The 22,832-nt window shown below is 39.9% G+C and overlaps 1 long non-coding RNA gene across 1 annotated transcript in view; it reads right to left on the bottom strand.

Annotated features, from left to right (window-relative positions):
- The window catches only part of LOC134559625 (uncharacterized), a 251,856-nt gene extending 235,869 nt beyond the window's left edge, over nt 1-15,987 (bottom strand). Inside the window, exons 1-2 of the long non-coding RNA XR_010082559.1 lie at nt 15,837-15,987; nt 13,100-13,218 (exon numbers count right to left, since the gene is read on the bottom strand). This is a non-coding gene — a long non-coding RNA (uncharacterized LOC134559625). The remainder of the gene's footprint in view (nt 1-13,099; nt 13,219-15,836) is intronic.
- Nucleotides 15,988-22,832: the final 6,845 nt, after the last annotated feature.

The following is a 22,832-nucleotide window of genomic DNA, read 5'->3' as shown; positions in this document are numbered from 1 at the left end:
GATCTTTATTTTGATAAAAGAATTAAATCCCTAGAATTATAAATTAAGTTTTAGCAAAATATCTCTATTGACCCTATCTTGGAATCCTGTGATTCTTATTCATATTACAGAAGTGTGTTGTACAGAGAAGAATAGAGAATACTGCAAGGCATAAAATTGCTGGGATTTTAAAATACACACATGAATGCATGTCAATCACTTTACAAACATCAGAACTGGTGTCAACTGGAGGCTTTAGAGGCATCATGCTGTTAGCAGCTTCTCCTCAAGTTTTTGAAGGTGGGAGGATCAATGAGAGGATGCTTCAAAAGCTGGGTACAAGTGATGTGCATGGTTCTGATGGGAACAGCAGAGGAGCTTTGGGCATGTCTCAAGGAAGAAAAGTGACAGTCTCATAAAAGGAATTCTACAGGATTATGCTTCAGAGAACACAGTCCCCACATGGATGAAGAAAGCAGTATAGCAAACCATTTTTACAAGTTTGTGGGTTAGGCTGGTAGCAAAGGGTTTTATTTAATGAAAAGGATTGGCTTTCTAGCTGTGTCCCCTGGGGGAATGGGGGTTTGTAAATCAAATCTTTACATCTGGTCAAATAATTCATTAAGGACACAGCCTCACAGTGGGATCTGTTTTCCGTTCCTGAGCTGATCTTTGCCATGCAGAACTCAAGTGCCAGAAAGCCTTGTACCTTTCATTTCAATGTTTATTTTGCACTACTTTAGTTGGCCTCTGCCCACTTGTCAGCTTGAAGACCTGTCCTTTTGTTGACTTTAATGATAAATAATCAATAACCCCCTTGTACTGTCACTACCCACTCATTCACATGCAGTGAGGACTAAGCCAGAGGGAACTCGCTGCTGTCCAGTGCAAGAGATGGCAAGCACAAACCAAAATACAAGATAACCTATTTAAACATCACAAAAAGCTTTTTTCCTCAGCAGTGACTGAACACTGGAACATGTTGCCCAGACAGTCTGTGAGTTTTTTTCCATTCTTGAAGCTACTCAACACTCATCTGGCCAGCGTCCTACACAACCCGCCCTATGTGACCCTGCTTTGGGCAGGAGAGTTGGACCCGAGGGTTTCCAGACATTGCTACCAACCTCAACCATTGGGTCATTTTGTGGTTCTATAAAAAGGCTTTGTTAGCCCACAGCTGGTGGCTCACCCTGCTCCCGTGCCTTTGACTGCAATCTGACAGATGCCTGTGCTTACAATCAAAGTGTGCAACTCCACCTTCCCTGGAGTGTTCCCTCTCCGCACACACCCCTGGCTCCCACCCAAAACAGACCCTCCTGCCTGCCAGCAGAGCTCCACAGAGGCACACCTGTGATCCTGGCACAGCTGGAGCAGCTGGCACAGCTGGCACAGCTGCTCTCCACAGCAGCTCCAAGCGTGGGAAGGGCAGCTGAAGCCAGGCTTAGGCACTGATCCACTCACAAAGTGTGGGAGACACCCCTGGCACATCGCTGCTGCTGGGGACAGAAACGTGCAGCCTGCCCTGGCCATAGAACAGACACCTTCATGAGCTCCAGAAATGAGAAAATGAAGCTGACTTAAAGACACAGGACAAGCAGCAGCTAGACCTGACTTAAGACTGGAAAGACCTAAATTTTGGATTAGGGAAACAACTGACAACACACCAAGCTCAATTCTCTTTCTACAAACATACAAGAAGGGAGTTAAATTTAAGGTCTTGCTCAAGGTGGTGTTATAATTGTCTTCTCCAAGAGAGATTCTAAGTCAGCATTGCAGAAAGAGAGAAAAAAGCACCAGGGGAGACAAGGAGAAGCTCTACTGTCACAGTCAAGACTTCCAACACTTCTGAAATTTAGAGGAGGAGAGGAAGAGAGGAAGAGGCAGGATGCATGTTACATTGTGGAGAGAGTATTGGATTTGAGGAGATGGACAACAGACCAGAGGAAATCTGATTGTGACTACTCTTACAAAAGATGTAAAATCAGAGACTTTTTTCCCTCCTTTCTAAGACAAAGTTTTTAATCCCATAGCTTCTAGTCCAATACAATTCATTTTCACTCCCTTGTTTCTATGAAAACTGTAATTTTCTTAAGACCAGGTACTGAATGACTGTGTTTACGAGCTAAAATTCAGATTCCTTAGACTGTTAGAAAAGTTTCCCTAATTGGGTCATTTTTTTCTCCAAATTGGTCTAAACATATCAAAAATCTTTAGTACTGTTGTGGCACTGCTCATGGAGATTTAAATAAAACAAAAGTAAATAAAATGCTGCAGTAAAGTAAACTGAAGAAATACATAACATTTGATTTTTCATGAGGAAGCAAGAAGTGGGAATTATTCTACTAGGTTTGACTGAGTATAAAAAAAAACCAATAAAACCCCAAACCAATATAGGCACTATAAGAATGAAAACAATGGTTTAAACCCAAAAATACTTCTGCACATGCATAATTAAAATACTCTAGAGTAGAATTATTCCTGCTCTGGAATTCATGCACCAGTATCAGGATGCAAAAAACCAAAAGTTATCATTTCATACTGAAAATTACAGTTTTATTCTGTCTATTTAAGCTTCCTCAAATTCCTGCTGATTGCAATGAGGAGTTTGCAGGAGAAGTTGATCAGTGCATGATGATGCCATTCAAATCCTGCCTGTTTTGGTTATGGAATCCATATTTGTTAGAATATCTGCACCTTATCAAGTCCCACCTTGTATTTAGGTACATCCAAACGCAAAACACTCAGGGCTAAAAGATTATGTTTCATCTGCTAATGCTTTCCTTGAAACTGCTTAGACTAAAAACACCTCTAAAGGAAGCAGAATAAGACATTTCAATAAAGCCTTTTTTTTTTTTTTTTTTTTTTTTTGCAATAGTCCCTAAACAATGCATGCAAAAGATCAAGCTGCTGAGCACAAGCATCTCTTTGTGAAGGCCCTCAGATGTGTGAGGAGTTCTCATGAAAGGAAAAACACAGACATCAGAGGAGCACAACCAGCCCTTAACCTCAAATAAAAATACTTTCATTCTAGAAGAATTGCTCTGGTACAAAATGTCATTCAACTCTTTTTCCTCTTTCAGGTGGCTTAATTTTACAGAAACTTTCTTTTCAATGTAGAATGTGATGTGCCTTTAAAGAGAGGAGGGATTTGGGATTTTTCAGCCATGAAGAGTCAAACATTTTGCTGAGTTAAGGTGATTCACTGCATTGCCCTGCTTAAGCTCAATATCTATTTCTGTGTTGCCTATTTTAATCTTAGTTGCAAGTTAAACTGACATTGCTGAAGCTCTTTCCTAAGGGTTTCCAACACATAAGCTAAATTGCAGTGCCTTGTAAATGGGGTTTTGTCTGCTCAGCAGATGGATAGCCATTGATTAAGCTTCACTGACTTGTCTATGGATATGAATTCTTAAAGACACTGATCTGCAAAATCAAAAACCCAGGGGTAAGTTACATTGGTAAATACTCCAGCACGGTGTTCCTGAAATTAGTGAAAGTTGTGTGTGAGACAGAAGGGCTGATCCAGCACTCTGTGCTCATGCAGGCCAACAATTTTACACTCTTTAATATTCCACCATTTAGAAGAATGGGAATACATCAACTAATCTGGTTTCTAATGTTTAAAGCACTTCAATCTCCAGAAAGTCAGATACTTCAGCAAAGCATTTGTAACTTTAAGGAGTTGTAGCACTAATGACAAAGAATCCTTCTGAGATGATTTAAGGAACTGAGGAATGAGTTTACTGAACCCCACAACCGGAATGGCTGATGAAAGGTGATGGCAGAGAAAGGTGTGCTAGGAATTGCTTTGCAATGCTCAGGAGCTGTGATTCCACTCAATATTTTAAAAAGAAAAGTATATTTCAGAGTTGAGCCAATTTTTAATGTAAATTCAGACTCCATCCTTCCAAGACTATTATCCTTATGAATACACCCTGGAGTACATTGGGTTTTTTTCTCTTCTCAGCAGCAAACTTTGATACAAACAGCTTGTGAATCAATAAGCAACTTGTTTTGTGGCCTCCCTGTGCATTGATTCACAAACCATTTGTCTCCTTGTAAACACTGTAATAAAACAATTATCACTTAATAATGCACCATTACATCATAAGTAGCCAATCAGAATGCTGAGGAATTACAATTTTCTTCTCCCTGTATATTACCTGTACATTGTAGCTCATTCAATTTCATAATAAATCAATACATATATCTTTCCATGGCTTGGGTGTTTTGGGAGCACTTATATAATTTTTCCCTAAATAAACAAAAGAGTGCCTGAGAAAATGAGGTAAATCTAGGTTTTAATAATCTGGAAATAAAGGAAAGAAGGTAGATTTTAAAAGAAAAGTATTGATTAATTTAGCATAAAACTTCTATTGCAACTGGTATTCTAATTTTTAGAGAGAAACCTGCTCTGAATAAATTTAAGGAGCCAGCATTGGCAGCTGTTCACTGAAATTTATCAGGGCCTGTGTTGTGAGACCTAAATGAAAATGCAGGGTTACAGACACCGCTTATGACTGCTGTAAGTAGAGGGGAATAATCTCATCTCTTGTGTGGGAGTTGGCCAAGCTGAAGCAACCCCAAACCTAAGGCTGTGGGAAACCCCTCTGTGGTTGTGGTGAGCAGTAAAGGCTCGTGGGAGTTTGCATGTTAATGAAATTGTTCCATATAAGGTTATGTTTTTATGATTGGTCAGTTGTGTTGTACAAATACGGTTCTGTTCCCAGTTTGAGTTTCTGGTGTGACCCTTGCCCTCAGACCTCCCCTGTATGTTGTCATGTTTTCCTCAGTTCCAGCTCTTTGGTTGGTTACCCTCATGGAGGTCTCCTGGGTACTGTGCACCGTTTTGGGGCACCATCCCTATTTTCTTTTATCCGTTATTAAAGTGTTCTTTCTCTAGAGCCAACCATTGTTCCTGCTCCTAATTATTTTCTTGCCACCCTCTGCCCTGAAGTCAGGGGACCTAAAGGTTTGTCACAGCCACCCTCATGTGACACTCTTGATCTCCTGATACCCCAGACCATGGCACCACCACCCCTCCTGGCTGCCCAGACACTGCTGGCATCTGCTCAGTTTGGGGACACCAAGGCATCCTGACCCCTTCCTGCTGCGTTTTTCTTAGGGCTTCCTCCCTGACATGTGGGTGGGTGAGGTTTTTCCCCTTTGGATTTTGGGGGGCTTTGGTCAGCTCAGTCCCCCAGCCCATGCAGGTCCCTGGGGATGGCTGCCCTGCCCTGGCTCTATCAGCTGCTGCCTCCAGTTCCCTGTGAGGCTGATCTGAGCAATCCCTCACCTGTAACACTGCTAACACTGAGGTTAAACAGGAGGGCTTTAAACCCACACCCTGCAGAGCTCCCCTGTGAGCAGCTCCAGACAGAGCATGATCCCTCACCTCTACCCTGTGACCACAACCACAAAAACAGTTTTAACCCATCTGATTGTCCATCCATCCAGACCAGAAGATCCTAACTTGGATACAACACTGCCATGAAAAGCAGAGTCAAATGCCTTGCTGATGTCAGGACAAATGATCTCTCTGCTCTCCCCTCATCCATAATGCAGCCATTTTTCACAGAAATCAATCAGGGTGGCCAGGAATGCTTTACCTGGTAAGTTCACATAACTGCTCCCACTCATAATGGTTTCTTGCATGTGTATCAGAAAGATCAGAGTGGAGCTGACTGACCTGTAGCTCCCAAAATTGTAATTTTGGCTGGTTTAAACATGGGTGTTAAGCAAACCTGGAAAATATACATATATAACATGTGATATTCTGCATATAAACCCTCACATCTGTTAATCACCTGTTGTAAATAATCACCTCTCAAATTTACATTCACGTGTGATGCCTGTGGCTTACATCTAAAATGCCTTTTGGTTTTCTGTTCCCGAAATTATTATGATTTATGTACCAATATTTTTTTTCCTCTCCAGAAAAGAAATTGTTGTGTGGTTTTTTTGGTTTTTTGTTTTTTTGTTTTTTTGTTTTTTTTTTTCTCTAAAGAGATAGTCCTAAGTCTTGAACATTCTGATTTATTTTTAACAAATTGCCAATTTGTTCACATGTGTCCCCTATTTTTTACTAGCAATGTAAGGTTAAGAGATGATGACAAAATTAAATGTAACATTTAAAACTATCTATTTATGGGGAAAAAAAAAACCCTGTATGTTTCATCTTCTTCAATGAACCCAACATTTTGTAGGACTCTGGAGTAAAAATACCTATCACTATCTATCAGTAGTATTTTTCTCAAGAGTTATTGATAAATCCTCTCAGTCTAAAATAAACTTGTTGCATGTTGCAGAAACCCACAGGTGTACTATGTCGACAGTAAAAGCACTCATTTGGTCATTTTTAGAGCAGATTGCCAGGTATGACTGAAATATCTCCAAATGGGACCTTTTGAGGTCATTAAATCAAACCTCCCACTGATGTATCTAAATCTAACCTAGGAAAAGCCTCATAATTTACTTTAAAAAGTGTAGACATTACATTAACAAATTAAAAACCAAAAAATACACCCTTGCAAGTCTCTCATCCTTTACCTAAACCTGTAAAAATCTACCTGTGTTTTATCACCTCTATTCTGATTATCTGTGGCTTTTTGGAGACATTGAATCCTCCCTCCCTTGATCCTTCAGAACAAGCACTGTGGTGGACAGGCAGATAAATGGAGAAAGGTCATAAAGGGAACTCCCTGACACAGAAAAGTCAATAAAGGTCAACAAGCAGATGTGAGCCTGGCACAGCATCAAGAGCTGTGTCTTTATATACACACATGGAATGGGTCATCCCCTGCGGTTTTTGGATTGCACTGGGACCACAAATTACAGCAATTTTTGGTTGATGCTCCAACTGCTACACAAGCCTTTGGACTGAATATTATATCCTGGGAAGACAGGCTAAGCCAGCCTTGCAAAAAACCAGAGCACCTAGGCTGTTGGAAAGCATGTGCTTGCCATGTCTTTATTTGAGTATAACTTTAACAGGACTTTACAGCACACATCTCAGAATTATTTCTTCATGCTATCACTGTGTTGGTCAACTACCCTGCTTTTTTGGTATCTTTAAGGAGTTAATTTCAGTGGGCAAGGAAGCAGCTTCTGTAGTGATACAGACTCAGACTGTCAGAGCACACTGCACAATCCCTTTTCTGAGCATAATTCCTCCCCAAGACAAATAAAACTCTGTCTCAGCCTTGGTCTGTCACAATCCTGCTACTGCTGCATCCATTCAGGGAACTGCACTGCCTGCTCTCACTGCTGCAGCTGAAGAAATTCCTGTTTCCACCTCCAGTCACAGCTGCTGCTGCCTCAGAAGTCAAAGTTTAACTCCTTACAGAGAAAAATATGTGGTCAGAAGAACAAAGCAGAGCACTGACCACAGAGTCATCCCCAAAACTGTGATTTTTGCACACAGTTCTTGGTTTTCAAGCACCTGGAAGGTTCCACCACCACCAAGGTGACAGGAGAGCTTAGCTGGTGCCAACAGTGCAGTGAATTTGAATATTCCTAAAGAACAGAGGTCCCTGGAGGCTGCAGGGGTGCTCCAGCAAAGCCAACACAGACCTTCCCATCCTGCATGACCACACAGCATCCTGTTGTAATTCCAACATTTTATTACATCTAATGACATTTCAAGCCCACTCCTTTCCTTGGAGAGTTTTTCCTGCAGCACTGGGGGTGATCAGAGGCCCACAGAGTGCACAGGGTGTGAGGAAAGAGAGAAACTGTCCTGGGTTCAGCTCCTCACGTGCTGCATCCCCCAAACCCTGCTGCAGGTGCCTGCTCCGTTTCTCTTTATAGCCTCAGGCCCATCTGCTGTTTCTGCTTCTTCCACCCTGGGGACAAGGCCACAGCACTGGATTTTTTGGTGTTGGTTTTTTCTTGTTTGTTTGGTTGTTGTTTTCTGGGTTTTTTTTAGGTTTTTTAACTTCTCAGGGATAATATTTAGGAAAACAAATTTTCCCAAAGCTAGCAAGGCCCAGCTCTGTGATGGCAGGGACACAGGAGCTCCTCACCACTGAGGCTCTCCATGTTTCCTATAACAATTACTCAGATTATAGTCACTGTACTTTTTCCAAGTTAATAAATATTATTCTCTTAAACTGCAGTATCTGCTAATTGCTGTATGGTTGTTGAATTGCATAAGTTTTTAAAATCCTCTGTCACATTGAGAAAAGGCTGTGCTTGTGAAGCCAGAATTCACAGTGCATGGTAAAAGCAAAATGAGATTAATTTTGGCCATTACAAACCTGACTCATGGGAGGTTCACCCTGTTCCAGGAACTGCACAGGGTGCACCAGTGATCTGAGGCAGGGGAATTCAAACAGTTTCACATGGTTTGGACTCACTTACAGGAGAAATCAAACCCATGTAGAAATTCTGCCTTGAAATAAAGTCACAAAACTGTTTGCTAATCATGTACATCTCAGCACACGGGCACAGTAGATGTTGACCATCAACACTTACGTGCAAAAGACAACATTAAATTCAGACTTTAAAATACCACACAAAGATCTGTTTGCATAGAAACTGTCCAGAAAATTATGAGTTACAGAACCACAACATCAGCAGTTCAGATGCAACTATGCAACAATATGCTTTTATGTTTCTAATACTGTATTTTTCTCTGTTTGGACTAGTGAATGATTATTATTTTGGTTGGCTCTATGGCAGACTTTTTGTGAATGTAAGAAAATAACCTCCCTAAATACATAGCAATGAGTGTTAAATTCAGCTGGCCCAGAAAAAATGGCATCTGCTTCAGCTTTGATAATTGGCTCACATGGTGTTTCCCAGTTTTTGTGTCAAACATAGGATTCTATCTTCACATTTTATTTTTACCAATGATGCTACCAAAACAATTAAAATATCTTTTAAGATACAACATGGGAAATGTCATGATGATTCCTTTCATTCTTTACAGAAGACCCAGTGCAAAAAACTAAGCTCAGTTAATTACAAATACTTGGAATCACCTAATGTATCTTGCCATGTATGTCATCTTCATTTGCTCTGATTCAGCCATACAAAGTTCCCATCTCCTCATCAAAGAAACTCATGAAAAAGAAAATTGCCAGTTAATTTAAAGATTTTTATGGGGACTATGTGAATCCCTGAGATATCGAAAAGAGAAACTCATTCATCAAGCTGTTGGTTTCTCCAGAAGAGCCAGAGACTCTGTGCTGCAGTTTGAGTTGACAGAGCACATTGGCAAGACACAAGGAGCAATCCTGAACCTGGCCCTAGATGAAAATCAGGCATGGCACAGAACAGCAGGACAGGTTAATGGAAGTTTGTTGACATTATTTGTAATGAGGGGATGAACTTGCCTCAATTTCCATAATGCCTAAGAATTCTGATTTATGATTTGTTTTGTTTTTTTTTTTTTATTCCCCCTCCCTGTCTTTTGTTGAGGAAGAAGCTCACTGGTGAATCTGCATACCTTTGCAAAGGAGGAGGGAGGGCTCTTTATGGCACTCTCTCTCATGCAATCAAACCTAATTTCCTTCTCAATTTGCTGAGCCACTATCTCCAGTAATTGCAATTGGACTGTCAAAACTGTTGGCATCTTGAAATAATGGAATACTACCTAGTATCAATCTCATTTCACATTCCTGACAGAAAGCATGATTTCCCTTTGTCTGTCCCATTTGCAGTAACAAACGGCATGATTTCCATTTGCACTAATAATTTCAACACACACAGTTGGCTGGCCAGCATTTCCGATCTATTCCTTTATTCTTACATTGATATAAATGTTATTTAATATCTGAAAAAGTACTTAAGGCCTCCAACACTTTTATTTTGCTTTTAAAATAAAAGACCAGAATTTATTTCATTGGCCTGGATCAGTATGGAAAAAGAATTGCTGAAAGCTTGAGGAATCAAGTTTTATCTTATGTTGGGTAAAATCCAAATGAGACATAACTGAGAATAACTTTTTTTCATTTTATTTATAACTAAACATTCACAAGTGTTGGTTCCAAATAGCCAAGAATTCTTTTCTGTGTACTTGAGATGGAAATATCTTTTCAATCATGGTCTCAGATATCTATTTTGGAGCTATTTCCCTATTGCCCACATGCCAAAAACTTTTGGTCTTTCACATTTAAATCTCACAGTTTCAAAAAGGGAGGCTTCATGTTTCAAATGAGGAGAAAATGTTAGGTCACATCGATCAATGTAATGTTTGGAAAGAATATTTTTTAAAGTGGATTATGACTGATTTATCCAAGAAGAAAACTCCAGAGAAGGGCTATAAATGTAAAGTCACCTTTAACTGTTCTCAGAGGAGCCTCTTTCCCCTGGCTTCTCTCCCTTCCAGCCCCTGGACTACTTGGGGCCCATCTCAGCTTGGATCCAGTCTATCAAAATCTTTTACTGGAGGTCCAAAACTGTTCACAGCATCACAAATCTGAGTTTAGAGTGTCAGATAAAGGGAAATATCTGTGTCTTATGGTCTACTCCCGTCTAACTACATGGTCCAGTCCACTTGTGTACACCAGAGAGCACTTTCTCTTCCATTTAATACTCATGCTGTTTTAAAATTGTGTTTTCAGAACAAAATATGTATTTCAAGCACTACTTTATGCTCCTGTTCTCATCATCTCCCGGAAGCCAATTTTTTTCCAGTTACTCACTTTCCCACAGCAGATAGACTATGTCCTAAAAATGACCAACAAATGGAATCTTTTAAGCATGACTAGAATATTAGATATTGTTGTATACAATAAGAGAATTGATTAATTAAGAAAACATTTCCTTATTTCCAGTTTTGTAAAAAAACAATCAAATTCCTATCTGACAGCAACCTCTACTTTGGCTGAGCAAATGTTGGTTTTAAATATATTAAAACATCTATTAAAGCAGATAACCACACAGTCTGTAATTGGGGAAAAAAGAAAATCTTGAACGACCTATGAGACCTTTTTTTTAGCATTAAGATCATTTCCTCCTGCAAAGGAACCTGTTTCTACTACATCATGTTATTCCCCTTTGTTACAGTAACTGTCACAGCAGTCTCCCAGGCCTGACTTTTGGAGGGTTTACAGAGAATACCCCCTGACTCCTCACTGAGCTAAAAACATTTGTGTGATCAAAACCACCTAATCAGGTTGCTACTCTGACTCAGATGACCCTGCCTGTTCCTCTCAGAAACGCCACGGCTGCTGCAGCGTGTTACACAGAGAGAGCTGAGAAAAATTCAGACCCTGCTGCACTCTTTGAATAATCATACAGTGGCTCATGGACTGGAGTTCAGCCTGAGAGACCCTGCCAGAGAAAAATGCTCACCAGTGTGAAAAGGAGTTGTTGGCATCCCCACATTTGAAAGTACTGTGAGTATGAGAATATCCCAATACTCTCCATTTTAATGACTGCATGAATTAATGCAAACAGTTCTGGCACTGGTTTTGTTCCTCGTCTGAGTACAAAATACTGCTAAAGAGTGATTGCCAAGCAGTATTTTTCATTACGTCCAATGGACAAAATTATCTCTCTCCAAATGCCAAGCTTCAGAGGATTTCATGAGACCTCGTATTTGCCCCGTTTTCTGCAGTATGAGATCCACCCCTCCCTTTTTCACGCCGTGATGGCTGAATCCCTGAAACAGCACTGAGCAGCACATCTTGGGAGGAAAGCCATGGGATATTTTGGGAATATTGAGCTGTCCCAGGAGGGCCTGCACTAGAGTTCAATGTCTTCCCCAGAAGAGTAGAGTTTTTGGCCTCCCCTGGCACGCTGTGTGCTGTAGCTGCCCAGTATCTCAGCAGCTCTCAGCTGGCCCCTGCAGTGGGTCACTGCTGCCTTGTCCCACAGCCCCACACCAGATGTGCTCCCTGAGGGTGTGGCAGGGGACAGGGCCACTGCCCTGGACCTGCTGGCTGCACTCCTGCTAGCCCAGGGTGTCCTTGGCAGTGCTGCCGTCCCTCTGACTCAGCTTCAGAGCTGCTAAAATGCAATCTGATAAGAGTCCACACTCCTCTCCCAGCACAGGAAGGATTTCAGCACATGTTCAGCCTGACCTGAGCTCATTCCAGCTTTTGAGTTTAAGAACCCAACTTTTGAGGGGGCCCTGTGGCTCTGGCAATGCTTTAGCACTCTCATGTTAAGTACAGTGGCAGAACACTTTTAATTTGTTTTTTCTTCCCCCTACATACACATACTGTTCCCACTGTCTGTGCCAAGCAGCAGGAGCAAATTATAGCAGACACCCCAGAACCAAATACTGAAGATCTGCATATCAGATCTTCCCATCTCTAAGCCTGATCTCTATTACAGACACAGGGACCTCAGGGAAAATATTCTATTTCTCTGTGTTCAGTTTTCCATCTGTAGAATTAATATTAAAGTATCTTCTTCTTTCTTAATTTTTGTCTCATGTATTTAAATTACAAAATTCAGTCTTGCATTTATTTCTAACCTGTGACTTTACAAGTCCTGTGAAATATGAGAATTAGAACAATACCTACTTGAGGCAAACCATGCAAAGAAGGAATTAGCCCTACACTGACATTTATAAAGTTTTAGCAGATACCACACTGTGCTGGCTCTGGTTTTTATTGGGCAGCATACTTGCTTATGTTCCTTTTGAAGAGTCTTTACTGAAGCAAACGTGTACATTTTTTCCCCATGTATTTCCATTGCCTTGTGTGGAATTTTGGTGGAATGTCCTTTCTCAGAAAGGACAAATTTACCTCCATTCATCGAGAATTCGACATGGGAAATTTCCATAAGTGCAAAATGAATCTGTTTGACCTCAAAGTCCCTCACACAATAAGTTTTGAGTCTGAAGATATAGAATTAAGAGAACTGGGCAAGCAAATCTCATTCCATCTCACTTCCTGACATTAAAATACAGATAGGTATTTTGATATGTTTCTTGTGATAACTGTTCATATTTATACACACACACACACACTGAATTTGCAAGTGCATCTTTTGTGGGGAGACAACTTTTGTTTTGGTGACTAATATCACAAGGAACCTTGAAAAAACATCTTCTGCCAAAAAATCAAAAGTTTAAACCAGACATCCAACAAGAACATCAGAAAAACTTTGGTCATATTTCACCACAGCTTTCTCAATGAATCATGGAATAAGACTGACCTACCTGCTGCATCACTTGCTGTAGGACCAAGGTTAAAAGCGCTTGGAGTTTGCCAGCCCCAGGGTAAATGTCTTTGTGGTTTGGAAAGTTCACCTCATCTTTATCTTTCTTAGTTTCCTCACCTGAAAAAGAAAAATGAAAAGGCTTCCTCAGCAAAAGTGGTTAAGTAATACAGTTCAGCAAGACATTACATGAGCAACAGAAGCACAAACCCAGTAAAAGAAGGTGTTGATGATCCTAATAATTTAGGGGAAATAATAACATGCTCTGTCTAAGGATCTACAGAGCCAGCTTTCAAAATGTTTGATATTGACTGCAAATTCAATAATTATCTTAGCAGTTATGACACTACACAGAACAAGACCTGCATCTCTTAAAACAAAAATAGTTTGCCTTCTTTTTTAGGCATGCAGAAGGTTTTGCCCTTACAGCAGTGGCAGGGCAGCCGTGGGGTGGACACTGAGTGTCCAGCAGTGCATCCACTGCTGCTGGAGTCTCCCAGCTCAAATGTTTGAGCACACCTCCCTCTGTCACAAACACCATTTTAGTTATGCCCATATCAAATAGAATTTAATTACACCTGCAAGCATGCAACTACAAAAAATTATAAATAACCCTGGCTTTATGGCTGACTGACAATGAACATGAAAATCTGCATCAAAGAGCTTCGTGTGCTCCTGGCCAGGAAGGGTGATGTGCCTGCTTGCCAGGGGCTGCACAGGGCAACCCATGGACTTAGAGCCAAACACCTAACGAGACAATTATGCCCTCACAGGGTCTCTGCCTTTGATCTCATTCAACGAGAGGTGGGGATGCATTTTGTGCTGTTACGGAGTGAAATGTTCTTTCCTGCTTTCCCTTCTTTCTTGCATGACAGCACCATCTGTTTATAAATACATCACTGGAATGACAGTGCTCTGATGATGTACTAATATAATACATCATCAAAGTGCCATCAGTGATGATCTAATGATGTATTAGAAAGCTGTTTATCAAAACCCTGTTGCTCTGATGATGTATAGGTGCAATACATCACCAGAATGTCTTGCACCGGTGGCACTGCACTGATATAGACCTTGTGGGGAAAAATGGGTCCTGCAAGGATTCAAAATGCAGATTAAAAAGGACAGAGAAGGAAATGCACAGTCACACGTGTAAATGAATTAGGTTCAGGAAGGAACAAAGTGAGGAAAAAGAGACAGAGGTTTTGGACAACTGAGTTTCTAATGAAATTGGATTCATCAGCTGCAGAGACAGAGATCTGGTCACATTATAAGTGGAACAGAATGAGAAAGAACACCAAATAAGGCCCAGATTATTTATAATCTGTTTCACAGCTCAAATCCCAATTCTCTCCCAGCCTTTCCTCTAATTCTTTTCTGCAAGAAGGCTTAAAAAATAAACAACTGGGTTTCAGGCACGATGTAGAATAAAAGTAATTGACCCAGAAAGTCCCATGTGCCTCACAAATCGAGTTTTAGGACACTTAAAGACTCTTCACTGTTCAATTTTTGTGTTGTTATTGTTTCATTGTTTTTTGGGGGGTTGCTTCTGTTTTTTCCTCTTTCTCCCCACCTGATCCTGCATTTCCAACTGCATCCTCCTAGTGCAGCACCTTGCACTTGTGCCCAAAACAGTGCTGATAAGACACAAACTGATAAAACAGAGGAGCTGAGGATGACACCATAAAGTGCCAATCAAAGCTCACCGCCTTTCTCTCTCCAGTTTATTGCTAAGCATGAGGTTAAATGAATCACAGCACACATAGTTTATGATTTTATTAATCAGTGCAAAACAATTCTCTTTAGCCCCCACCTCTCATTTAAATAAGTGAATGTATTCTGCTTGATTTTTTAATGGGCGTCCTTAAAAAGAGGACCCATATCAGAAATAACTTTAATGCTGAGAAAAGGAAAGGACTGAAGCATGAAGAATGCAATGGCTGCTCCAGCTGAGAAGTTCCCACACCTTTGCACTTAAACAGTGTTAAATTTCTGGGGCTTGTTGGGTTGTTTGGATTTTTTTTTACAAAGGACATTTTTCTTGCAGACAGGCAGGAGGCAGCTGCGTTTGTTTTGCTGGTACAAAGTGGGTCTCATAAATTTTCAACAGCAATCATAGTAACAAGCTCATTTTATTTTTTTTCTAACCTCATCATTATGCATTTCAGAGGTTCTTCACAGGCTCACAAAGCATTTTTCAATCACTGGAGGAAAAACATCTTCAAGTGACCACCAAAGGAAAAAATGACCAAATTTGGAACATGATTAACTACCTTACTGTTGCTATTTTCACACTTCTAAGCCTTTGAGGAACATGTCAAAGGTACAAAGCTGTCAGAAATCAGTTTGGTAAGTTTACCAACTCAGGACAATCAACACTTTTCCACATTAAACAAAAGCAAAGAAAATGTTTCAACAGATCTCATCATTTTCTGTTCATGAATACTCTTGAAAAACAGCCTTTCCTGACTTTGTCACTCAAAATTACCTGTTCTTTCTCCAAAGCAAATTATTCTCTCTCCATGGACTGCTTAGTTACGAAGTGCAAGTAAATTACACAATTCTCTCTGTAATGTATTTGAATAGAATATATCATTTAGCATGTGCATATTTGAAGTTCTTTGTGTGACAGCAAAGCACAGAGATCATGCAATCAAAAAAAGAAAGAAGAAAACTGCCAAATTTTATGTGCCCAAAATACATTTTTACAGCAAAGTACACAATCCTAACTTACTCACAGATCACTCCGTTTCAGGAAAGATTGATTGTTTCAGGCTCAAGTTTCCCAGAGTGTTGCAGGCCTTTAAGAGAACCTGATTTTCTGAGGCAAAGTCAGTTCTCTTCCACAACTTGGGACCTGAGAATTTGGACATAAAAACCAGAATATTGACTATGAAAACTTGGGCTTGATGCTCAGAGAAATGGAACAGAAATACATCGTGAGCTTTGGAAAAGTGAAATGTAAGCACACACCCACAAATGTAACAATTAAGTCATTTAAATCCTTACCACCTGTTTCCTCAAGCCTATTTCCAATAACTTCATGTATCCGTGACAGAACAACCCTTAGTGTTCATAAGCCTAGAGAAAGGTAATATCTTCTGTTAGGTCAGTTGATTTAAGGAAAGAAAGAAGAAAAACTGAAGTTCTGAGCCTCTCCCTGAAGTTTGAAGTTTATCAGGTAGTTGGTATTTCAAATGTTAATTCTCCCACTCTACGGGCTGTATTATTGCACAGACTGACCCAGCTACAGAAGTTACTTGGAGAGCCCTGGACTACTGCAGTTGGATGCTAGAAAAAGGTTTGGTTTTCATGTCTGATGCCCATGAAAAATTTTCCCAAGACAGACAGGAGCATTTGTTTCAATTCCACTTAAAGGTACCAGTTTGAGACTTTGGGGCTGTCACAATTCATAGGAATACTCTCACTCCTGTGGCTGCCGACCCTAAAGAAGTCTTTAAATGTCATGAAAGTGAGGATTGTACAGAACTATTGTGTCTTTATTCTAAGGGCAGGAAAAGAGCAATTACCTGGATGGAATGATTTGTGTGATCTGTTGGAGGCCACTGAGCAGCTCTGAGCTAAACTGGAAGACAGAGAACTGAGCCAGCTGCAATAACAATCTTGTTAGGACTCACACTTTTCTTACAATGATTTTCACCTGGGGCCACTGCAAAGATGAAGAGCATGATCACTTTTCAGGGAGGAAGTAGGTGTTTCTTGATTTAACTTCTTGGTCCTTTGACAGAATGTTTGATTTAAGAGATGTTTTGAAGACATGGATTCCAGCAACACACACAAATTTGAAGGTTGGAGGGGAATTCCTAAAGAGTTATGGCAACTTGCCCAGAGAAACTATCAGTCACCCAAAGAGATGTCATACTGCCTTTTCCTGTCAGTGTCACCTGCTGTAACTGGATCCTGTGCATTATCTTTCAAGTGCTGAAACTGAAGCATTTAACAGTAGATATCTGAGGAAATAGGTACAGAGACAGTTATTTAGCCTGGGCCTTAAGAATTTTCTTCTGCCATGCTATGCCTCACCTGAAATTCTGATCACCATGCAGCCTAAAGGTTTCAGCACAAAAAATACAAATAGAATTGTGTGGATTTTCTATTTTAGTGCTCCTCCTGAATAGACAAAGCATGAGCAAAGCCACAGACACTTCTTGACACCAGACCCACACCACCATGCCCTTATTAAAAGCCCTTAAGAGCCCAATACCACAGCACCCAGCTTGCAGGGAGGCCCAGAGGCTGAGGTGGTTTGAGAAGCAGCCCTGCAGGGAGATGAGCAGCCTGAAAACAGGGCCAAAGTGCCAGTGCTGCATCAAACTGCAACAGCAAATGGCAGCATCAACTGGGATCATTGCAAGGGCAGCAACACACTGATGGGCTAATCACAAATCAACATCTGCCAGATGCTGTAAAATTGAAAATCTGATGGTTCTAAAGCAGCCAGAATCCTTGGAAAAGTGGGGACAGTTATATGGCAGACTCTAAGAGATTTCTGGAATAGCAGCAAGTGCCAGCATAACAAGGGCACGAGACAAGCAATGCTGCAGCAGTTTGAGCTGCCTGACCATTGAACTAAGCCTTGCTGAGAGTGCTTAAGTTTCTGTCATTAATTACCAAGAGAGCAGAATTTAAGGCAGGATTGAGGCTTTAGTTAAATAAATGGAAAATAGCCAAGCAGAAGGCACCACTTGTAGAACGGCTTTGTAAGGTTTTTTTTTTCCTTTTGGAAAAATCCAGAGGCATACGACAACTTCACATACAACAGAATCAATGATTTACCACCTCATTTCATTTTTAATTTAATGGTTCTGTTCATTCATAAAATAGAAATACTACAAGGTGAAACATGGACTGAAATTTAAACACCTCATTAGAGTTACATATTATTTTGTCTACCAAATATATTGCTTTGTCAATGAAACATGCTGGTTTATGCAAGATCTCTACCAGGCTGTTGCTTTACAGTTATTTGTTTGGGTTTGTTATTACTCTGCAGTTCCCTGATCTACATGTATATAATTTGGTTTATGTGTAGCACACTCAATGATATTATAATGATTTGTAAGGTATTTGTATTGACTTCACTTTACAAAAAAGTCTAAATGCAATTAATCATCGCAAAAAAAAAATCATACTGCAATCTTTGGAGTTCTCTCCATAGAAAAACTTATTGAAAAGAGATGGAATCCAGAAAAACATATCAGTTTGCACATTTCAGTTTAGCTTGAAAAAATTTGATTGCTGAAAATATTTGATCAATGCTTGTCACTTCTGATTTGTCATTTCATAATAGTTGCAGATAAAATTCTTTGTAACACAGAACTGAAGACTACCAAGATAATTAAGTGGATGTATCTAATCCATACAAGTCCTATAAACAAAATGAATTCTCGGGTTTCTAACCCTTTGAAGATAGAAATTACAGTATTGAAACAAATCTGAATCTAATGAATGCAGAAAACAGTTTGACTTCTATGAAATTGCTCTTTTGTTCAAACTATTTTTCCTTCAAAACTTTTCAGCAACTTCCCACCTAAGCCAAACACCTTGAAAAATCGTGGCAAACTGGAATTCTACATAGGAAAAAACCCTGATGAATGTGCCAATAAGCCTCCATTTAATAATAAATGAGATCTCTAATAGGTCTGCTAAATAACCACCTGGTTTATATAGCTCAGGCACTGGCACTTATTGCAGTGCTGGGGAAGATGCAGGCACTGCAGACAGAGCAGGAAGCCAAAGGGTTCAGCAAAAATCAGAAAAGTGGTAAAAATCAACACCAATCATAGACGTGTTGCCCCTCTATTTAACAGATTCAGTGCTCAGGAATTCACATTTGGCATCAACGTGGCTCTGCCAAATGTCCCTGCCTTGTCTGCCTGGGTGGGTTTTTCCTCAGACAATGGGAGCTGTTGTCAGACAGTTTCTTGTTCTTTTGAGCTGCATTTGCAAAGGGTGTAGAGGAACAAACTTGTCTCCAGAGCAGCACATGTGCTGGGGAAGAGTACAGTGCAAACGAGGCAGGGTGAAGATTAAGGTAGCATTTGTTAGCAAGAGATGACAGGTTAAATTTTAGTGAAAATAATATTGGTCAAACCAAAATCCACAAATGAAGGAACAGCAAACAGAAGCCAGGACTTTTCCCAGGATTTATATCGTTATGATGCCAGCCAGAACCAGGTCAAATGAATCCCTTGAATAGGTGGTTGTCAGCTCACAGGAGTTTCAAGCTGTGCCAGGGAACAAGCCAGATGAGCTGTTTTGCACCCATGCCCTCCTCCCTGAAATTCCCGTGCTCTCCAGCTCTTCTCAGTCTTCTCCAAGACTTTCTCTGAAGGGTGAGCAGCACCTGAGACCAGCCCCAGGGTCTGGTTTATCAGGCCAGGTTTATCAAAGGGAGGATCTGCAGAAGCTGCATTCCTCTTCACTGTCCTTGACCCGGCCTCTCCCCTGGGCTTGCCCTGTCCCTATGGAAAAACCTTCAAGAACTTGAACCCACACCATCAGCAGAGTCAGACACTCTATATTATATTATATACATTATTATTATATTATTATATCTCACTGTCTCCATAAAAGATCCGTATAACTGAACAGAACTGAGGTACGTTTTCAAAAATTACGTGTAAACTGCCTTTCCAAAGCTCAATTTTAGCTTTTTTTCTGTTTAATGGAGAATTGCCAAGCTTTTCAACAGCTTTCTCCAGGCTGCCAGGAAACTGAAATATCAGTAGCTGAAACCCCAAAAGTGGTTTAGCTAGTTAGGACTGTGCAATAACAAGGTCACGTTAAATTGGTTTTGCTAGGAGCATTTATTTTACTGAAAAATAATAGAGACAGTATTTGCAACTATAATAAAAGCAGTAATAATGGTGACAAGTTCCACCTGTTCCACCTCTCATAAACTGGAGCTCGTGTAAGCCTATCAGAATAAAACTGGATTCTATTTTGTGACATTTTCATAAAAGCAATACAATTAACAGCCAAATTAGTAAATGAGAGATAATCAACTATTTTCTTTTTAATACAAAACCCAATGTAAACCAGTATTACTGGCATGCACTGCAGAGCAGCACTTTTTGGCACATAAAAACCAACAGAAATCTAAAGTGCCCTACAAATTAATCCACATATTTATGCAGCATGAGTAACCTGCACTGAAAATATATTTAACAGAAACCAATAGAACTCTCTGACACAACAGTATGTTACACCTATAAATCAATGTACCTTCTATACTGTATAATTTTATAGCATCAAACAATGAGGTTTTTAAGCAAAAACAAGTTATACCCCTTAAGCTGATCTATGGCAAGCAAACATTGATCTCTCCAGAAAACCATCAGGTACCAACATGGACAGCACTGAACACGTGTTAGAATCTGCTGTACAGAAGAAGAAATGGAGCCCTGCACACGGTGGGTGCCTGATTCCTGGTCACCTTTGGTACCTTCTGCAGTCCTACACATTATTTTGGCATTCAGATGCCCTTTGGGTTAGCCATCCTCTGAACTCCTCTGGTAACTGACTTTCCATTCTGCTGGAAGTGATACAGATACAAAAGTGCTGCAGCTGAAGTCATCACAAAAAGCAACCCCAAACTAAAAGAGTGTTCATTTCTCACAGTTAAAAAGCTTTAGTAACAGAGTCTCTTCCAAGGAGAATAACTGCAAGCAGAAAGTTTTCAAATGTGTAAATTGAGACATAGGAAACTAAGTTAACTTTGGCAAGATCTCAGTGAGCCCCTGGGAGCCTTGTGCTTTCCCCAAACCAGAATCTAAACCAGTTTTCAGGGTTTAGTTCAGGACAAGAACAACAATGAAAAAATATTTTAAGAAGTCTGTTTAAGACTCAACCAAAAATACAGGACCTCATCCTTCTATAAGTTTGGGATTATCCCTGATATTTTCTAAACCAATTCATAGATTTCACCTTATCATCCTTGAATTATGGTTTCAAAATTGTTAACCTAAGTAATGAAGCAGTGAAATAATAATAAAGAAGTTATCCTTGCCAGAGCAAACATCTAAGCCCAATTATTAATATTAGTTTTCAGCGACATCAAAATGATATTCTGATTTCTAGCAGCAATCTAGTGGGTGAGTGGTGGGGACAATTTATCATGGAACAACGAAAAATGGCACATGCTGTCACATCATGTATCATAGAAGTATCAAAATTGCTATGGAAACTGTGCACTTCTTATAGAGCAGGCACATAAAATTCACATAATATGTCAGAGAATAAGTTATTACTGTCCTGAGGCAGTAATAAGATCTACACCCTTATTAGTGAAAAGATTTGACAGATTTTGTTTATAATGAATACTTGTAGCCAATGAGTTTGAGTCAAAGTCACCCTATTTTGACCCATTCACTTGCTTTCAGGTTTCTGTCTCCCTTAGATACAGGGAGAGTGCAGAGTAATATAATTTCCAATGGTTATTAGATTCCATTATAGTCACTTGTGATACGACAGGGAAATCATCCATATTCAAAATTAGTAGGAGGAAATACCATATTAGTCTTGGAGTTTATTCTTGCATTATACAGACCTATTCTTAGCATTTATCTGTGTTGTTTACAATTTGCTGTCGAAGAGACAGAGCAGATAATTTAGGGTTCATTTGATAAGACTGCAAATAGAAAAATCCAGGTTTTAGCACAAAAATGGTTTAAAGCATTTCCTGTGAAGAACCTAAATGCTGGAGCCCTCTGCCACCCTGATCTCTGTGTGACAGGTTTCTCCTTGATTGACAGCATCTCTGATGGGTTAGGTTGGAGAAAAATGAGCTTGTTTAGGAGAGCAGAAGATACTACAATTAGGTTTTTGCAGTCCAGCGAAACAGTGACTGCTAAAAGAAGGGAAAGTGGAGAAAAATGGTTGCACGTGTAACACCCTGGAGGGCAAGGGTACATTTATCACCTTGTTTTATATGACACACTGGGTGAATGTTGATGAAGACTGTCAGCATCAATGTCAGGGAAAGCAACTCCACGAATAAAGGAGTTTGTGTTAAAAGACTCTCCACTAGGAGGAAATTCACATTATTGCTTTAATAAATAAACAACCTACAAAATGGAGCAAAGCAGATAACAGCAGATAAAGATAATTTTTCTATTTTTTATTTTAAATGTACTTTCCTCTTTGCTGAAGACAGTGCTCTTGTGGTAGGCAGAGAGATACTGGACTGAAACCTTGGAAAATAAGAAAGGCTTTTAAAAAGCCTCTGAGCACACTACAGCAGCAAGGAAAAGTTCAGGAGTACACTACATGTAAATGTTATGTTTACATTGTTTATATATTCTGTTGATGTGTAAATGGATACGTTACACTGTTCTAGAGTAGTCCATTGCCATTAAATCACACCTTATCAACTAACAAAAAATTTAATTCATATATGGCATCCTCAAATGATATAGGAAACGCCTCTTACAAGCCTCAATTTTTGAAATCATTACTGAGTCTACTAATAACCCAGCATTACTCATTAAAACAATAAAAACAAGCTTCATTCGGCAATTAAAAAACCCCAGACAACAGAAAATCCAAATCAAATCAGAAAAAAGCAAACAAAAAAGACACAAATAAATAAAAGAGGATTACCTGCTGTAGTCCCAAATTTCTTGGGTAGAAAACCCACTCAAACACCAAGTTTTTGAACACATTCTGGGGTGAAGGTGGACCCACCCAACCACTGCCATGCCCTTGTCGAG

The sequence above is a fragment of the Prinia subflava genome, chromosome 17 (genome assembly GCF_021018805.1).
Source record: "Prinia subflava isolate CZ2003 ecotype Zambia chromosome 17, Cam_Psub_1.2, whole genome shotgun sequence".
In the NCBI taxonomy this organism is placed as follows: Eukaryota; Metazoa; Chordata; class Aves; order Passeriformes; family Cisticolidae; genus Prinia; species Prinia subflava.
The sequence above is the reverse complement of the archived record's forward strand: the minus strand, read 5'-3'. Positions and strand labels throughout refer to the sequence as shown.